We start from the raw sequence: 16,015 nt of genomic DNA, 5'->3' as shown, positions 1-16,015 counted from the left end.
AAGAAGTTAGAAAAGTAAAACATTTTTACTGAAGGTCAAAATTAAATTTAAGATGCACACATCTGAAATGCAATGTATTTAATGTGTTTATTGTGAATATGAATCACTCAGACACCAGAAGGATGCTCTGAGCAGATGTTTGTGGATTTGTTGGTCTAAGGGTCATTGAAAGAGGAATGTTGAGAAACAAAGAATTACCAGTTAAATTCTGTTATATGAATGGTGAAATGTTCAGTTTTTACAATCGTAAATCTGACTTCAGAGGAGTCAGTGGCTCACCAGCCATTAACCTCACTGAGAGTCACTGAGTAGTTGTGTGTGTCAGATAGAGGCAGAGAAGTAGATAGTAAGAGAGTGTGTGTGTAAGGAGGGGCCTCCAGGGTTAACTCTGGCTAAGCTGCATTTGATGTGTGTATTGAGGGTGGACACTTTCCTTGAAATAAACACAAGTGCAATACTTGCTGTTGTATTGTAGGGAGAGGAGACTGTTATGGGATTATAATATGGCTTTAATTGCACGTTTATGTGTGTATGTCTTGGTGGCAGTGGCTCAGGCGGTAGAGCGGGTCGTTCAGTAATCGAAGGGTCGATCCCCTCTTCCTCTAGCCAGCTGTGGTGTCCTTGGGAAGGCACTTCACCCTCCCTGCCTCCAGTCCAGCTCCACTGGTGTGTGAATGGGTGTGAATGTCCCGGTGATGGACAGAGACATGATGGTAGGCGCGAAGTGGCAGCCACGCCCCTGTCAGTCTGCCCCAGGGCAGCTAAGTCTACATCAGCAGCTTGCCATCTCCAAGTATGGATAAATAATCGCTTTGAGCACCAAGAAAAAGCGCAGATAAGTCAAAGCCATTATTACTATTATTATTGGCAGGTCAGTACATGGTGTGGCTCTTTGACTCTCAGTTAAAAATATCGGCTCTTTGTGTCAAACTTGTTCGACACCTCTGCCATAGTGTGACGTTATCCTCAGTCGAAAGGACCCCGAATGGTTATTGCAGGGCAAATGGTTATGGTACCAACACCTCCACCAAAAAATGGTACTCTGTTGAAGCAGAAATTAGCATAAATTTATTTGAGTAATCTCAACACTTTGACCCCACAATTCTTAGTGTTTTAAGGAAAATTAGATACTCAATAGCCTAATTTCCACTGAGCGGTACAGTACGGTTTAGAATGGTCCAGGCAATTCAGGTGAGTGTTTCCACTCAAAGTTGAACTGTCATCGCGTGTGCGGGGTGTAGACTAATGACATTGCTTTGCGACATAGCAGTGCGACTACAGCAAAATGAAGCTATCAACAACAGTGGACGTCATCCAGGTAATCTTTTTTCTGCTTAGCTTTTGGTATTTTGTAGATACAAGTCATTTAATGTTCTTTGAGGTAAAATTGCAGGTGATGAGAAGGGAATACAGCTAAAAGAAATGGTTTGGCACTTTCTTTTATCGTAATGACCTTTAGCCTATCAAAGGGTTTCATCAAGTGACGATAGTAGGTCCGCCCTAACGGTTCCATTCTTCTATAGACCTATAACAAACACACAAAAAAAAAGAATCTTGAAAACATTTAAAAAATCAGATATTTAACGGTAAAGAATTTCTTGCTAAAAAGTATTGTCACAAAATCAAACACATTTTGTTGTTGGGCTTTGTTTTCCTTTTGTTGCTAAATTCCTTAGTAGCTTTTAGTTTCCTAAATTGTTAATAATAATATAGGACTATCTTTAAGCTCCTAAAAAGAATGTTGTTAGCCTCCTAAATGCATGTCTTTTCTCATTTTAAGTTCAGTGGGAGCACCCATGTGAAGGCAATGTCTGTGTGATGTTTTAACTATTGCTGCTGTGTCAGAGAGTGGTGGTGCTGCACTCTGCCAATTCACAGGGGCTTCATTTCAGTGCGTGAATATTTGCTATAATTAACATTCCAGCTGGATGGTGGATAAAAATATCACACAGCAGAAAACATTTTGATCCACCCTTTGCAAGAGGGAATTACATGGCTGTGAAGCACTGTAATTTGGGTGGAGAAAAGGTCCCAGTCAAACAAGATGAGTCATCACTAGATGACGAGGTGGGGGCATGGGATTGGCAATGATTAAACCGGTGCAGACACAAAGTCATGTTAGGAGCAGTGATGGATGTCACAGATGTTTCGCTCTGTCAAGCTGCACCCCACAGTGCAGTCACACAACAAACCGACGGCGCGCTCTCTGAAGATCAAAATTATCAAACACAGCGATGGATTGTTATTATTATCCTACAACCTGCAACATCAGAAAGTCTCACAGCTAGATTCCCGAGGCTCAATGTAACATTTAAGCCAATAAAAAGTTTTATATGGGGTTTGTGGTTGTCAATGTGGGTTGATTAGGTGGACAAAATTCAGCAGATACATTATCCATTTGAGCCATGGAAAAAATTAACCCTTTAAAGCTACGTTCACACCAGCCTTTGTAACGCACAATCAAGCAACCACTTTCAGATAAAAAGTCTATGTCTATGCGTTTACATAAGTCTATGTAAACGCGCTTATATGTGGATTTTGGCTTCTACATTCAAAACTCTTGCATTCATGCATCGCAGCCACGCATTGAAAGTAAGAGTATTTGAACTTTGATGAATCAGGGTCTCGTATTTCGTAGTGATGTATGGATTGCGTCCTTTTTTTATTTGCGGTGGTGCCAACCATTTAAACATTGATCATGGCAGAGAGATTAATAAATGCGGTTGAGGCCTGGTGCGAATTACCACCAAGTGACACCAAGTATTTTACATAGGAGTAGAGCTGTGGAGAAAAAAAAGCCTGGAGCAAGATAAAAACCACTAAGACATCAGCCACCAGGCCTCTTCCTACTGTGAGCACAGGCGCTAGTATTGGGTAGTGAAGGAATTTATTTTTTGTGGTTCTTATTTCTCCTAGGTTTTTATCTTATCTTTATTTCTTTGAAGGTTTTCTTTCTGGTTTACTGTGTGTGGGTTTCAGTCATTTCAATTAAAAGGGACTTCCTGATAATTGCATATGTAAAGAGGTTTCAGGAATGCAGCTCCAACCTCCAACCCCCTTCAGGAGAAAATGGTCTTTGATCTTCTGAGGCCATTTGGTTGTAGGTCTGACTTGGATCATAAATCAATCATCTCAATCCCTGGGAACCGCCACAGGCATCTGCTCCCGTGTGAAGAACAAAGCTCTAGGATCGACTTCCTGCGGTGACAGTTCCTGCCACCCATGGGGATTCCGTACCGTGTCTATCTGTGAGGTTCGCCCCCAGAGACCAGATGCTGTGATTCTAAGGATGGGCTGAAGGAAGAAGGCGGGCTCCTCTGTCAGCCAATCTCTAGCGACCAGAGGCGGAGATTCGGCGGCCATTTGCTCCCGGGGGAGGATGTTCTGCCCACATGCTTAAAAGTCTGAACTCAAGGAATTTTCCTGTGTCTCCAGACAAGCTGCATGTGAATTCGGAATGTAACCTCTTGCGTATTGCAGGCCTTGATTTTGGACACCCAGATCGATCTGTTTTATTTTGTTTTACTCTGTTTTTAGAAATATTGTTAGGGAATAAATTTGTTAAACTTAATCCGGCCGAATCCCGTGGTTTTCTTCTTCTCGACTTTATTGAACATGCAACAAAGGAAAGTAATCTCAAAGCGACAGATTATATTTTTCCAACATTAATTGGTGACCCCTGAACGTGAAAAGTGGGGAAGAAACGCGGAAGCGCAACGCGGGTAAGTGGACCGATAGTGGTTTATTAAGAGGACCGATAGTGGTTTATTATGAGATTTCTGAGACTTTCGGCGAAAAGTCGGTGACGCTCCCCCCACGTGCTTGACTTCCCTCGAGGCCTCACAAACAAAAGGTAAAGCAGGAACCTGTTCGTAAATTCTGCATATTGACCAGGTTATTCTCTTAGTGAATAACTCAAATTGTGGGGAAGTGAAGTATGTGGACGGCATAGCGCACCTGTATAAGTTTTGTGGTTCACCCTCCTGAAACAGCAAATTGGACTGAGGAAATTTATGAAATTGAATCTAAGGAAATTGTGCAGGTTTTGTGTCTGTTCAGCCTGTCAAAAATTGAATAAACACTAAATTGGGAGCGGGTGATATTTGGATTACGTTAAAATTTAGGAGGTTTTGCGTCTGTTTGAGCCTGTACGAAATCCCGTACGAAAACAACAGTGTTACTATAGGAACTAATTTTGCGCGTTTTAGGATTTTCGGAAAAACCAGGAAGGCAGCGAACCTTCACAAATTATTTTTAATGCGTAGAGAAACCACAGAGAGATTCACAATAAAAATGAAAGGTGCACTAGGCAGAAGAAATGAGGAAACCGGTGAATTTTCTTTTGACGACAGACGACGCTGACGACTTGACTTGACAACAGCGGTGAAAATGGCTTGAATGAGAATGAATGGAATGAAATGTATGCGATTTTGGAAAGAATGGGATGAAAATGTCTGAAATCTGTGTATTTTAACTGTATTTTCCACATTTCCCTGTGTATTGTCTGCTCTATGGACGCAGCCATCTTGTTCATCATGTTTACATCGAACGGACCAATGACGGGACGTTTTACTTGTTTTCGAATGTGTAGACGACTGTGATTGGTTTTGTCTGTACCACGTGGTAAGCGTGACGGAGTCCTAGCCAAAATGGCGACGTGTGGCTGTGATTGGCTTTGTTTGTACCATGTGGTCGGCGAGACGCGTCCCTGACGACCAAATATGACGGAACGTGCTGAACTTTTTCATGAGGAACATTTGAAGAGTTTGGGATGTAATTTGCGGTAAAATCATGATCGTCGTTATCGAGCGTGGTAATGACCTTGGTTGTAAGACAACGTTGAAAAACAAATTTCAGTGGGTTTTCGGTTCGCCGAAAAAGGTTTTTATGTTGCACAGCGCCTCCGACGGGAGCCTCTGCTGCAACGGCGATCAGCGTGCATGGTTGCAGGGTCTAATACATTTGGGGTAAAATAATTTTGTAATTATTTCGGATTTCTTATTGTGAATACATGTCTCTAATTTGTTTGTATGTCCTAATAACCGCGATTAAGTTCAGCTTTGTTTAAAGAAGTATTATTGACATTTTTAATTTGTTTAAGTTCGTTTTTCTGTTTGTTTTGATCTTGACTTGTGCACTGCTGTTTGAATGAGAAGCGAATGAGTGGCGGTTTTGTTTGTTTGAATCGTAATCAATAGTATTTGAAAATTGTTTTCAGAATGGGGAAAAGGACGAGGTAAAGGAAAGGGAAACATGGTTTTTGAGGATTTGGAAGGATGTTGCAATGTAGAGACAAGAAATGTAAGGTGACAAGCAGGAGAAATTAAAAGGCATTGTAAGTAAAATGGAGGGTCTGTGGGCATGGAAAAGTGTGGTATGAAAGTGCAGGGTATGGTAGAACAGGAGAAGAGGGAACATGAATGTTAAAACGCTAGTTATGAACGATTCATTTCAGTGAAATGGTTTATTTTTGTTTGTGTAAGGTACCTAATTTGTTGTGTTATGTCTTTTGCAAAAACGGTTAAAAGTTATAGTCTTTGTATTGATTGTCTGTGTTTTAGAGTGAGAATTGTGTTTTTGGTTAAATAAGGAAAAGCTTAAATTGTGGGATTTTGTTGCTTTTAGTACTTCTCCAAATTCTTTTTGTAGGGCAAAAACAGTCCTTAAGGGTAAGTCAAAACCATTTGTCTTTGTTTCTTGATTAAGAGTGAAGGAAAAGCTGCCAGAATGCATGTAAGACAACATATTTTCCAAAGATTTTACTCCATGTCCGTCATTTCGGCCAAAGAAAATTTTAGGGATTTTTTCCCCTTGCTGGCTTTCATTACTGATCAACTGACGGTGTTGGAGACGGTGAAGACTGAACATGACTAATACATTTCTAAATCTCTTTCCAAGCAGAAGAGCAGCAGCGCCCCCCCCCCTCCCCCCCCCCCGAGATCTCATAAAACTTTAGGCAGAAAACCCCCCTCTGCTACGTGGGTGAGTGACAAAGGCGCATAAGTTTACCATCCTCCGCAGCTCTTTACCTTCACAGGAGGGGGCCGAGTCAGCAGTGACTGACCCCCAGAGCACATTTGAAGAAACAGGACAGGAGAGAGGGGGAGGTTGAGCAACTGAAGAAAAACAATTATTTACCTTGCTGAAATGATTCACACACAGGATAAAAGGTGTTTTAAAAAGAAAAGGAAACTAACATGAATTTTGACTTTTTATGCCCTCAGAGACAGCAGTAGTGACGTGTCATGCTCAGCCATTCGGAGACCAAAACAGGATGACAGGTGGAAAAATCCTGGGAGAAGCAGGCCACCCAGGGGACCCCAGCAGCAGTTGGAAATGGCATCTATGGCGCTCTGAACCCTGACAGCCCACAACGAGGTGCCCAACAGCAGAATGTACAGACCGAGAGGCAGAGGGTCTGGAGGAAAAATGAACAGTACCCATGACCACTCCAAGCCCTCCTCCACCGTGGCGAGGACCACAGGGCAAGTCGGACAACACCACTTGATGCAGGAGCCATTGTCTTTTTCAAGCTCAAAGGTAACCACTGATGAGTCTACTGGACACTCTACCTGCTCTGACAAATGAACAAATGACTCCTCAAAACCTGCAAAAGACCATCCGACTGACTTTTGACCAGATGGTGGAACATTCATGCGTGCATTCACCAAACACGCCTGTGAATCTGTTGGGGTGGGACAGTCTTGTCAAAACAGGAGACGGCAGACTGGATGCCATGCTGGACACCACAGCCGACCCCCACTGCAGAAAGGGCCCTGAAACGCCAGGTGGTTTCGTTAATTTCAGGTTTGAAGCCTGGATTCCTGTGTTTGAAGCCTCCGAATGGTCTGACCTGTACACTCCATTATGACAGAGAGCATGATTAACAGTAAGAAGTATTTCAGCAGGTAGAAGACCACACATGGCATTTGAACTACACTGACATATATTAACCCTGAGGGCGAGCGGCTTATTGTGCATTCATACACTCACAAATGCAATGATACTAGCTGTCAGACACAGCTGTATCTCACATAGGATTAGACTAAGCAGGACATTAACAACACATTGGTTAAATTGTGTTGATTCAGGTGTTCACTTTCCTCCCTCAAATAAAATGTACAGGTTAATTTTGCCGTTCAACAACCGAGCAGAGAGGAGACGGCTCATGAGGATGCAGAGGTGATGTTAAAACGCTCTCTGATGCTTCATGGTCCACAGGTTCAGTTGATGTTGGTTCATTCTTCATCGTCCCCCCGGTGGTGATTCAGGTCATTGCAGGAGCACAGGTTTTTGGATCTCAGTGCAGCTGAGTGACTGATGCAGATGAAGGGAGGAAGGAAACTCAGTCTGGGCTGTAGAACTATGGTGTCATTGAATATTCGTATTCTTCATGGTGTACTTCTTTGAAACCGGTTTTAAAAGTAGATGGATTGCATATGATTTAAGCTAATGTTAATTTGAATTGATGACGTCACCATTATTATAAAACCTATCCGTCCCTGATCCATATTGCATGCTGTCACCTTTAACCTCACAAGGTGTGTTGTTTGTTGCTATTGACTTAGCACACGTTTTCTTTTAATGGAATCATTACATAAAAATAGCAATTATTTACATTTTAGTACAGAGGGGTTCATAAAATCCATCTTGCATTTTTGATCACTGTTTAAAGTCTCTGACAGAACATTATGCTATAAGAGGTTTGTGTTTTGCTAATACAGGTTGATGACATCTGCCTGCAATTAATGACAGATCTTCTGTTGCAGTTGTATTATTTCTTCTTGTGACCTTGCCTTTTACAGGAGCGTGGACAGGACGCCTGTTCACCTTATCGGTGCACCAAACTGTTTATTGTTTTTATGTTCTTGCTTTACATTTAATTCGTTTTATGTGTTTGTCCTGGAGCTTAGCCCCAGGCCAAGAGAGGGAGGTAGACAAAAGAGGTCTTAATGATTAAAAGAAGGACATTATTTTATTATCGTTTAAATGTATTTGTCTAGAAAGAGATTGACCATTTAGAAAGAATGTTTAAATAGTAACACAGATTGACCATTTTTAAAAATTTTAAAGCTTTGTGTGTCTGTTCATCTGATTTTCTCTCATCCACAGCAAGGATGAGTAGGTTCTACGACTGGGTCATTACACAACAGCCCATAATAAACTTTTTTTCTTTTTTTCTTGAATTTGTATTTTCCCCACTTGTGTTCTTCATAAAACAGCACGAGGGGAAGCAGACCTTTGAGAAGAGAAATGTGGTGGACCTTTTCCATCATATTTTCTCTTACTGCGCATGCGTAAATTGATTCTTGTCTCATTGTCTTTTGTGTTTTATTGTTTTTTATTTTTTAATTTCCTGACCCTAACACTAACAAAAACTTAGACCCACAGCAGAATCATCTTGGCAGAACAGTACCACAGCAGTGGACACCAAAGTCCTTTTGCAGCCGTTCTGTTGTATCACTATGTGTCACATCTCTAATAACAGGCTTATTGAGAAGTCCATAGGAGGCCAGGTCCAAGCTTGCCAGAGCTTGTGGGACATGCAGAAGGAGGACACGAGTGTTCGAGGCCCGGAATGACCTTTTTTGGACTTTGTTACATTTTATAAAATTGCTTACTGTTATGTTTGACAATTTTCTTTTTTCTTTTCATCGTCTGTGTGATTTTGTTCTGCTTTAACATTTCTCAATTCCCCCCTTAATTCCAGGTGTTCCTTTTCCTTACAGGAAGTGCTATTTTATTGTCTTTATCTTTTACTTTTTAGAATAATTTGAATTTTTATTTGTGCATTTTCTTTATTTACTATTTTTTGTCTTGTTCTTTGTAAATGCCAATGTGCCAAATATCTAGTGAAGCATAAGTATCCTTAGGGATGGTCGCTGATGGGGCACAGGACCGTAGCGAGAATTTTCCCTGTCCAACTGAACGTTTCTTAAAGATGGTTAATGCAAGCTCTGACAGGTTTTCGCTCCTACACTTATGAACAAATCATTCACACCTTAGAAGGGCACATTGGTTCTGATAAAGATTGTGAGGGCGAAAGACCACAGCTGTTTTGATTGCATGATGTGATGATGTGTTTTTATTTTTTGTGTGACCTCACTTCGTGAGGTCAAGAGAGGGAAACTGAAGGAATTTATTTTTTGTGGTTCTTATTTCTCCTAGGTTTTTATCTTATCTTTATTTCTTTGAAGGTTTTCTTTCTGGTTTACTGTGTGTGGGTTTCAGTCATTTCAATTAAAAGGGACTTCCTGATAATTGCATATGTAAAGAGGTTTCAGGAATGCAGCTCCAACCTCCAACCCCCTTCAGGAGAAAATGGTCTTTGATCTTCTGAGGCCATTTGGTTGTAGGTCTGACTTGGATCATAAATCAATCATCTCAATCCCTGGGAACCGCCACAGGCATCTGCTCCCGTGTGAAGAACAAAGCTCTAGGATCGACTTCCTGCGGTGACAGTTCCTGCCACCCATGGGGATTCCGTACCGTGTCTATCTGTGAGGTTCGCCCCCAGAGACCAGATGCTGTGATTCTAAGGATGGGCTGAAGGAAGAAGGCGGGCTCCTCTGTCAGCCAATCTCTAGCGACCAGAGGCGGAGATTCGGCGGCCATTTGCTCCCGGGGGAGGATGTTCTGCCCACATGCTTAAAAGTCTGAACTCAAGGAATTTTCCTGTGTCTCCAGACAAGCTGCATGTGAATTCGGAATGTAACCTCTTGCGTATTGCAGGCCTTGATTTTGGACACCCAGATCGATCTGTTTTATTTTGTTTTACTCTGTTTTTAGAAATATTGTTAGGGAATAAATTTGTTAAACTTAATCCGGCCGAATCCCGTGGTTTTCTTCTTCTCGACTTTATTGAACATGCAACAAAGGAAAGTAATCTCAAAGCGACAGATTATATTTTTCCAACAGTAGCGACAGTCCCGTGTAAACACCGTATGCTAAAAGCGAGTTCAAGAACCCACGTCCAGCACATTATTGAACGTACATCACGTGCCCGGTGAGTATGTAGCATTATCTGACCAACCATAACTCCTCGACTGTTCACACAAATCAACGTGAATCAGCAGATTCTGACGGGGAAAAAGCAGATTTCTTATAGGTTCTGCACTAATATGCAACACATTACTAATGTTACTGTTTGTATAACAGTGCAAATCTGCTTTTCTTTGCTTGCGAATCTGCCTGAATTACATTAACTGCACAAGTGGTTCAGAAGTTACGGTAGTCAAAATAATGTCAACAGTGGTGACATTTCTGTGCTTACAAGGATGTTTTCAGTGCAACCAGCACTATGGAGGGTGACCACAGCATTGCTGGCGCACATTCTGGTGAAATATAAAATGTGTTTTGGATGCATGTATTTACTCATTCCAGTACTTGCAAGCTGTAATTGTAATTAATGATTTTTATTTGTTAGTAAAGAGGTACTAAAGTAAGTGGCAATAAACTAGAAATTAATTGGAACACCTTCACAAATAAACTGCGGTGCCATCTAGACATATATTAAAAAATGTGTTTAGTGAATATATCTACAGTACAGACCAAAAGTTTGGACACACCTTCTCATTCAAAGAGTTTTCTTTATTTTCATGAATATGAACATTGTTGATTCACACTGAGGGCATTAAAACTATTAATTAACACGTGGAATTATATATATAACAAAAAAGTGTGAAACAACTGAAAATATTTCATATTGTAGGTTCTTCAAAGTAGCCACCTTTTTGTTTGAATATCTATACTTAGTTGCTTTTTTCTTGGCATAACATAAATTCTAACAGTCTATTCAATGGGACTATCAGCTGTGTATCCACCAGACTTCTGCACAACACAACTGATGGTCCCAAACCCATTTATAAGGCAAGAAATCACACTTATTAAACCTGACAGGGCACACCTGTGAAGTGAAAAACATTTCAGGTGACTACCTCTTGAAGCTCATCAAGAGAATGCCAAGAGTGTGCAAAGCAGTAATCAAATCAAAAGGTGGCTACTTTGAAGAACCTACAATATGACATATTTTCAGTTGTTTCACACTTTTTTGTTATGTATATAATTCCACATGTGTTAATTCACATTTTTGATGCCTTCAGTGTGAATCTACAATGTTCATAGTCATGAAAATAAAGAAAACTCTTTGAATGAGAGGGTGTGTCCAAGCCTTTGGTCTGTACTGTATGTAAAACTGTAGAATTTTTGACTAAATTGTATTAGTGAACAGGTATTTCCTCCTAAATGATTTTCTGCAAAACAGAAATAACCTGAGAATGTTTTCCCAACAAAGTTTTAAACTGCAATTTGATATTCTAAGGACTGTTCATCTAAGATAATTTTTGCTAATTTTTAAAATCAGATTTCAAAAGTCATTTGAAATGAATAAAAACGACCTGCAGTACTTGTGTGTAATCTTTAATATTTATTATAAGTATTTTGTATTAAAAAAACAACAACATTTAATTAAAATAAAGGGCATACAACTCTGTTGTCCAAATTGAAAAACACTTAAATCTCATAAAACTGCTTTGGTCTACATCTGTTCTTTTTTTCTTCTTCTGAATGTTGACCAAATCTTTTATCCTGATCATAATGTACACTCAATATACACACTCTGCCTTTTGATCTGAATGAATTTGAAGTAGTACTTATTCATATAAGAAATGCAAACTTTATGTAACTACATTGGCTCAGATTGGCTACCATGAAACATAACACTGCCTTAGCCAATAAGAATCACGTGTCTCTTGTAACCCACCCAGTTTCCCATTCTGACAAAAAGTCTTTCTTGGCACAAAGCCAGGTGGTGGTGTGCGGTTTGCACACCTTATTAAATCAATTAAAAAGAATCCACTTAATTTAACATTCAGTTATAAAAAATTAAAACAGTGATTAGTTCCATGACTCTATCTCTGAAAATATGACCATCCTCATTTAAATTGCATAGTTGCAAAAGAAACTGATCTTCAAGATGTTTATTTCTATTTTTACAGTAATCTGATTTTTAAAACAGATTTAAAATAGTCTGTGGTGTTTTTTTAATACAGGAAGTTTTTTTTAATATATTTTAAAAAAGAAACAATTTTATTTGATGATTGAATTCAAATCATTTTATGCACTAAACCTTTGTCCTTTTCCCCAGTGGTTAGACTCATTCATTGTTTTAAAATGAGGTTCAGGAGGAGCAGAGTACAACCAACATGACAGCGTCCCTTTCTGGGGAAAATCGACTGTAATTACTAACCATTACAGACACAGTGTTGAGAGACATCACTGTTAACACATACAGCAGGAATAGATGGAGGAAAACACAGCATGCCTGGTGGTTTGTTAAGCCTGTTAATGTGTAAAATCCATTTTGACCATTGGAAATGTTTAATAGGTATAAAAAAAAGGGCCAGTGTAATCCATGGTGGACATAAGAAGAAATATTTTACTTTAAGATATTGATCGGCCATTTGAAAAAACAAAACCCAAAGAACTCATTTTAAATCAATCTTTTTCACATAGATTTTAGTCCAACTTTTAAGATTGAGTCCAAAACCTTAAAAAAACAACTCAATAAATCCTCACTGCTACTATTAGTCAGCACGTTATCACAGATTGATCCAAATTAAATTTTAGAATATGATTTATGAATTTGCTGAAATGCAAAAGACAAGAGATTCCGCTTTCTTCTCATCTTCACAGATGGTTACCTTCTCTGCCAATTTGTTATTCATTGCATTGTGGGCCAGCAGAAAATTAATTCTGAACATGACGATATTTGCAAAGCATGAAAGCAATCCCATTTTCCTTAATCTCAATAGCAAGGTCACAAATAAAGCCAGTCTTACATCAAAGAGCCGTACTTGTTTGCTAAACCACTTTCAGTCTCTTTGATTAGGTCCATATCAACGCCCTTCTTTTAATTTGTGTGATTTTAACATTTTTTTGCTTGACTTTTGGTTCTGTTGTCGATAACAGAAATAAATTGAACACTAAACCTCTATGTTGCAGCAAAAATGAATAACGTTTTGGAATTATTGCTATCTGTCTCCATTTATACCCTGTTGATTATGAAGTGTCATTACTGATTGTCCAAATCATTAGTTTTAACATCATTTTCAACGATAAACAACATTTTTCTGTCATGCAAGGCTTTGGAATTACAGTGAAATTTCAGGCAGCCACTTAAAAACTACTATATCACCTGGGTATTAGATGCACAAGAAGCACCAGGGAACAATGAGGTATCTTGAAGAGGAACAAAAGTAATTCTGAACTCTGGTAATGATCTCAGCGCTTATTACAAAAAAAAAAAATCCCTGGGGATAATGGCAAAGTTAGGGCCACACTCAGACTGAAATAATAGAATGATTGTGAATGCAGAGGCAATTTCCTGATACCTTTTAGCTTGACTGGGTTTGCTCTGTTTTCAGGTTCAGCTTTGTTTTTTGCTCTGGTGGAAGGTCATTTTGATCTGCATTGAACTGCATGCAAACATGCATTGAACTGTTGATTATATGTTGTGTTGTTGCTTTTATATCCTTCCTGCAGCTTCTGCTGATGAACAGAACGCAAATTAAAATCTTGGATTTTTATAATTTTATCAGACTAAAGAGAAAAAGTCACATACTTTGGAAAAGGGACACTAGTAGAAGAAACTGTGATATCTGTGTATCTGTGCATCTTGCTTACACCAAGCAATTCCCAAGTTTGACACAAACCAGAACATTTTAAAGGTAGAAATTCTGTAACCCTTTAACACCGGAGCTTTAGCTCTAGAGTTTACATCATGTCTACCGTAACTATTCAACCGTTTATGCAATTAACGTTATTCCAGCAGATTTTGAAGCGGAGAGAAGAATCCTTGTGCTGATAGGCAACACTTCACAGTAGTGAATTGCTCACACAATCAACATAAATCAGCGGATTCCGTCACCCCTTTGCATCATAATTGCGTGTAACTTACATTATCCTTATAAATACTTCAAAATAGACTTACACACATGCACAACAGTGGTACACTCCAATTTCATGACGTCCCTTAAGGTGGCTGCAAAAATCCTCAAGGGAACTGAAAGACACACCTGCTCTTCCCTTAAGATGCGGCCCTTCTTCTCAACAACCCAATATCACATGAAGCATGCGTGTAGAAAAAAAAAATTGTATGAACATATCCACCTGATGGGCTCACTGGGTTGTTTGTTTTTTGCTCTGGTGGAAGGTCATTTTGATCTGCATTGAACTGCATGCAAACATGCATTGAACTGTTGATTATATGTTGTGTTGTTGCTTTTATATCCTGTTGTTGTTGTTGGTTACCAAGATGGCGGCGGCGCGTGCACACGCAGCGGCACAGCGCTCTCTGTTTTTGTTTGTTTTTTTCATGTTTTTGTTGGTGCTACAGACACTGGAAGCGTTTACTCAGTACAGCAAGACGGAACTACTTCAAATTAGTTGGAATTGTCAATTTAATACTCCCCCAAAGTCGGACTTTATACCACCCGAGATCCAACGGACTGCCACGGCCTTAACCATACCCCCCCTGTGGCCAAGGAGACGGAGAAGATACCGTAAACAAAAGCGGGGGAGGAGAAGCGGAGCACGCGCCAGGCTACATGCTAACCCGCATCGACCAGCTCTCCCCAGTCTCTTCCTCGCTAACGTAAGATCACTCGCCAACAAACTGGATGAGTTTCGGCTACGGATCGTCTCGCGGCGGATGGACAGCTGTGTGGCCATCATAACAGAAACCTGGCTGGACAATAACACACCTAACGCCGCGGTGGAGCTAGCGGACCGTTCTTTGTTCCGCGCGGATCGGACAGCAGACTCCGGTAAGGGCAGAGGCGGCGGACTGGCGCTTTACATTCACAACTCCTGGTGTGCAGCCACACACATCATCGGAACGCACTGCACACCCGATCTGGAATACCTGGCGGTGAAATGCAGGCCATTTCGAACGGCGAGGGAGTTCTGCTCTATCCTGATCATAGCTGTTTACATCCCAACTCAAGCTAACGCTAAGCTAGCGCTAGAGGAGCTCTACTGTCTGATCAGCAGGCAGATGAACTCCAACTCAGAAGCAGCTGTGATCGTGGCAGGAGACTTCAATCATGTGGAACTCAAAGCAGTGCTCCCCAAATTTCAGAAGTTTATTCACTTTCCCACCAGAGACAACAACACACTGGATCAAGTCTACTGCAACATCCCAGGTGCATACAAGGCTGCAGCAGCTCCTCACCTGGGCATGTCAGATCACATCTCTGTGGAGCTAACCCCCACATACAGACCTCTGATCTGCAGGACCAAACCAACCATCAAAACAGTTCAGGTATGGACCGAAGAGGCTTCTTCTGCACTACAGGACTGTTTTGAACTCACTGACTGGGAGGTGTTTAAAGATGGCTCAGACCTGGAGGCCTACACAACATCCGTCCTGAGCTATGTGCAGTTCTGCACCGATGCTGTTCTGCCCACAAAGTCCATCAAAGTCTATCCAAACCAGAAACCATGGTTTGATGGAACAGTGCGGTCTCTGCTCAAAGCTCGGGATGCAGCCTACAGGTCAGGTGACAGGCTGGCCTACAGCAGAGCCCGGACAGAGCTGAGGAGGGGCATCAACCAGGCCAAACGCAGACACAGACAACGGGTGGAACAGCACTTTGCTAATAACAACCCGCGGGAGATGTGGAGAGGCATCAGAACCATCACAGACCACAGGAGCAGCATGCAGCAGACCACTCATGACCCCACCCTGCCTGACACTCTAAACACCTTCTTTGCACGCTTCGAGACGCCCGGCAGCAGCAGAGACCCTGGTCCTCTATTACAGCTGGAGGAACAGTCCCAGCCTCTCGTCCTGCAGCTACATCAGGTGAGCTCCACTCTGAGGAGGATCGACACCAGCAAAGCCGCAGGACCAGATAAGGTGTCAGGTCGGGTTCTGAAGCTGTGCGCACATCAGCTGGCTGGAGTTCTCCTGGACATCTTCAATTGGTCCCTGCAGCTCACCTCAGTTCCCGTG

The 16,015-nt window shown here is 41.1% G+C and overlaps 1 long non-coding RNA gene across 1 annotated transcript; it reads left to right on the top strand.

Annotated features, from left to right (window-relative positions):
• Positions 1 to 2,881: 2,881 nt before the first annotated feature.
• On the top strand, positions 2,882 to 9,823 carry LOC111947526 (uncharacterized). Its single transcript, XR_002873390.2, has 2 exons — positions 2,882 to 3,722; positions 6,225 to 9,823. It is a non-coding gene; the product is annotated as an uncharacterized LOC111947526 (long non-coding RNA).
• Positions 9,824 to 16,015: the final 6,192 nt, after the last annotated feature.

This window comes from Oryzias latipes, chromosome 6 (assembly GCF_053564925.1).
Source record: "Oryzias latipes strain Hd-rR chromosome 6, Olatipes_Hd-rR_3.1".
Lineage (NCBI taxonomy): Eukaryota > Metazoa > Chordata > Actinopteri > Beloniformes > Adrianichthyidae > Oryzias > Oryzias latipes.
Note: the sequence above shows the minus strand (reverse complement) of the source record. Positions and strands in the feature narration are given on the sequence as shown.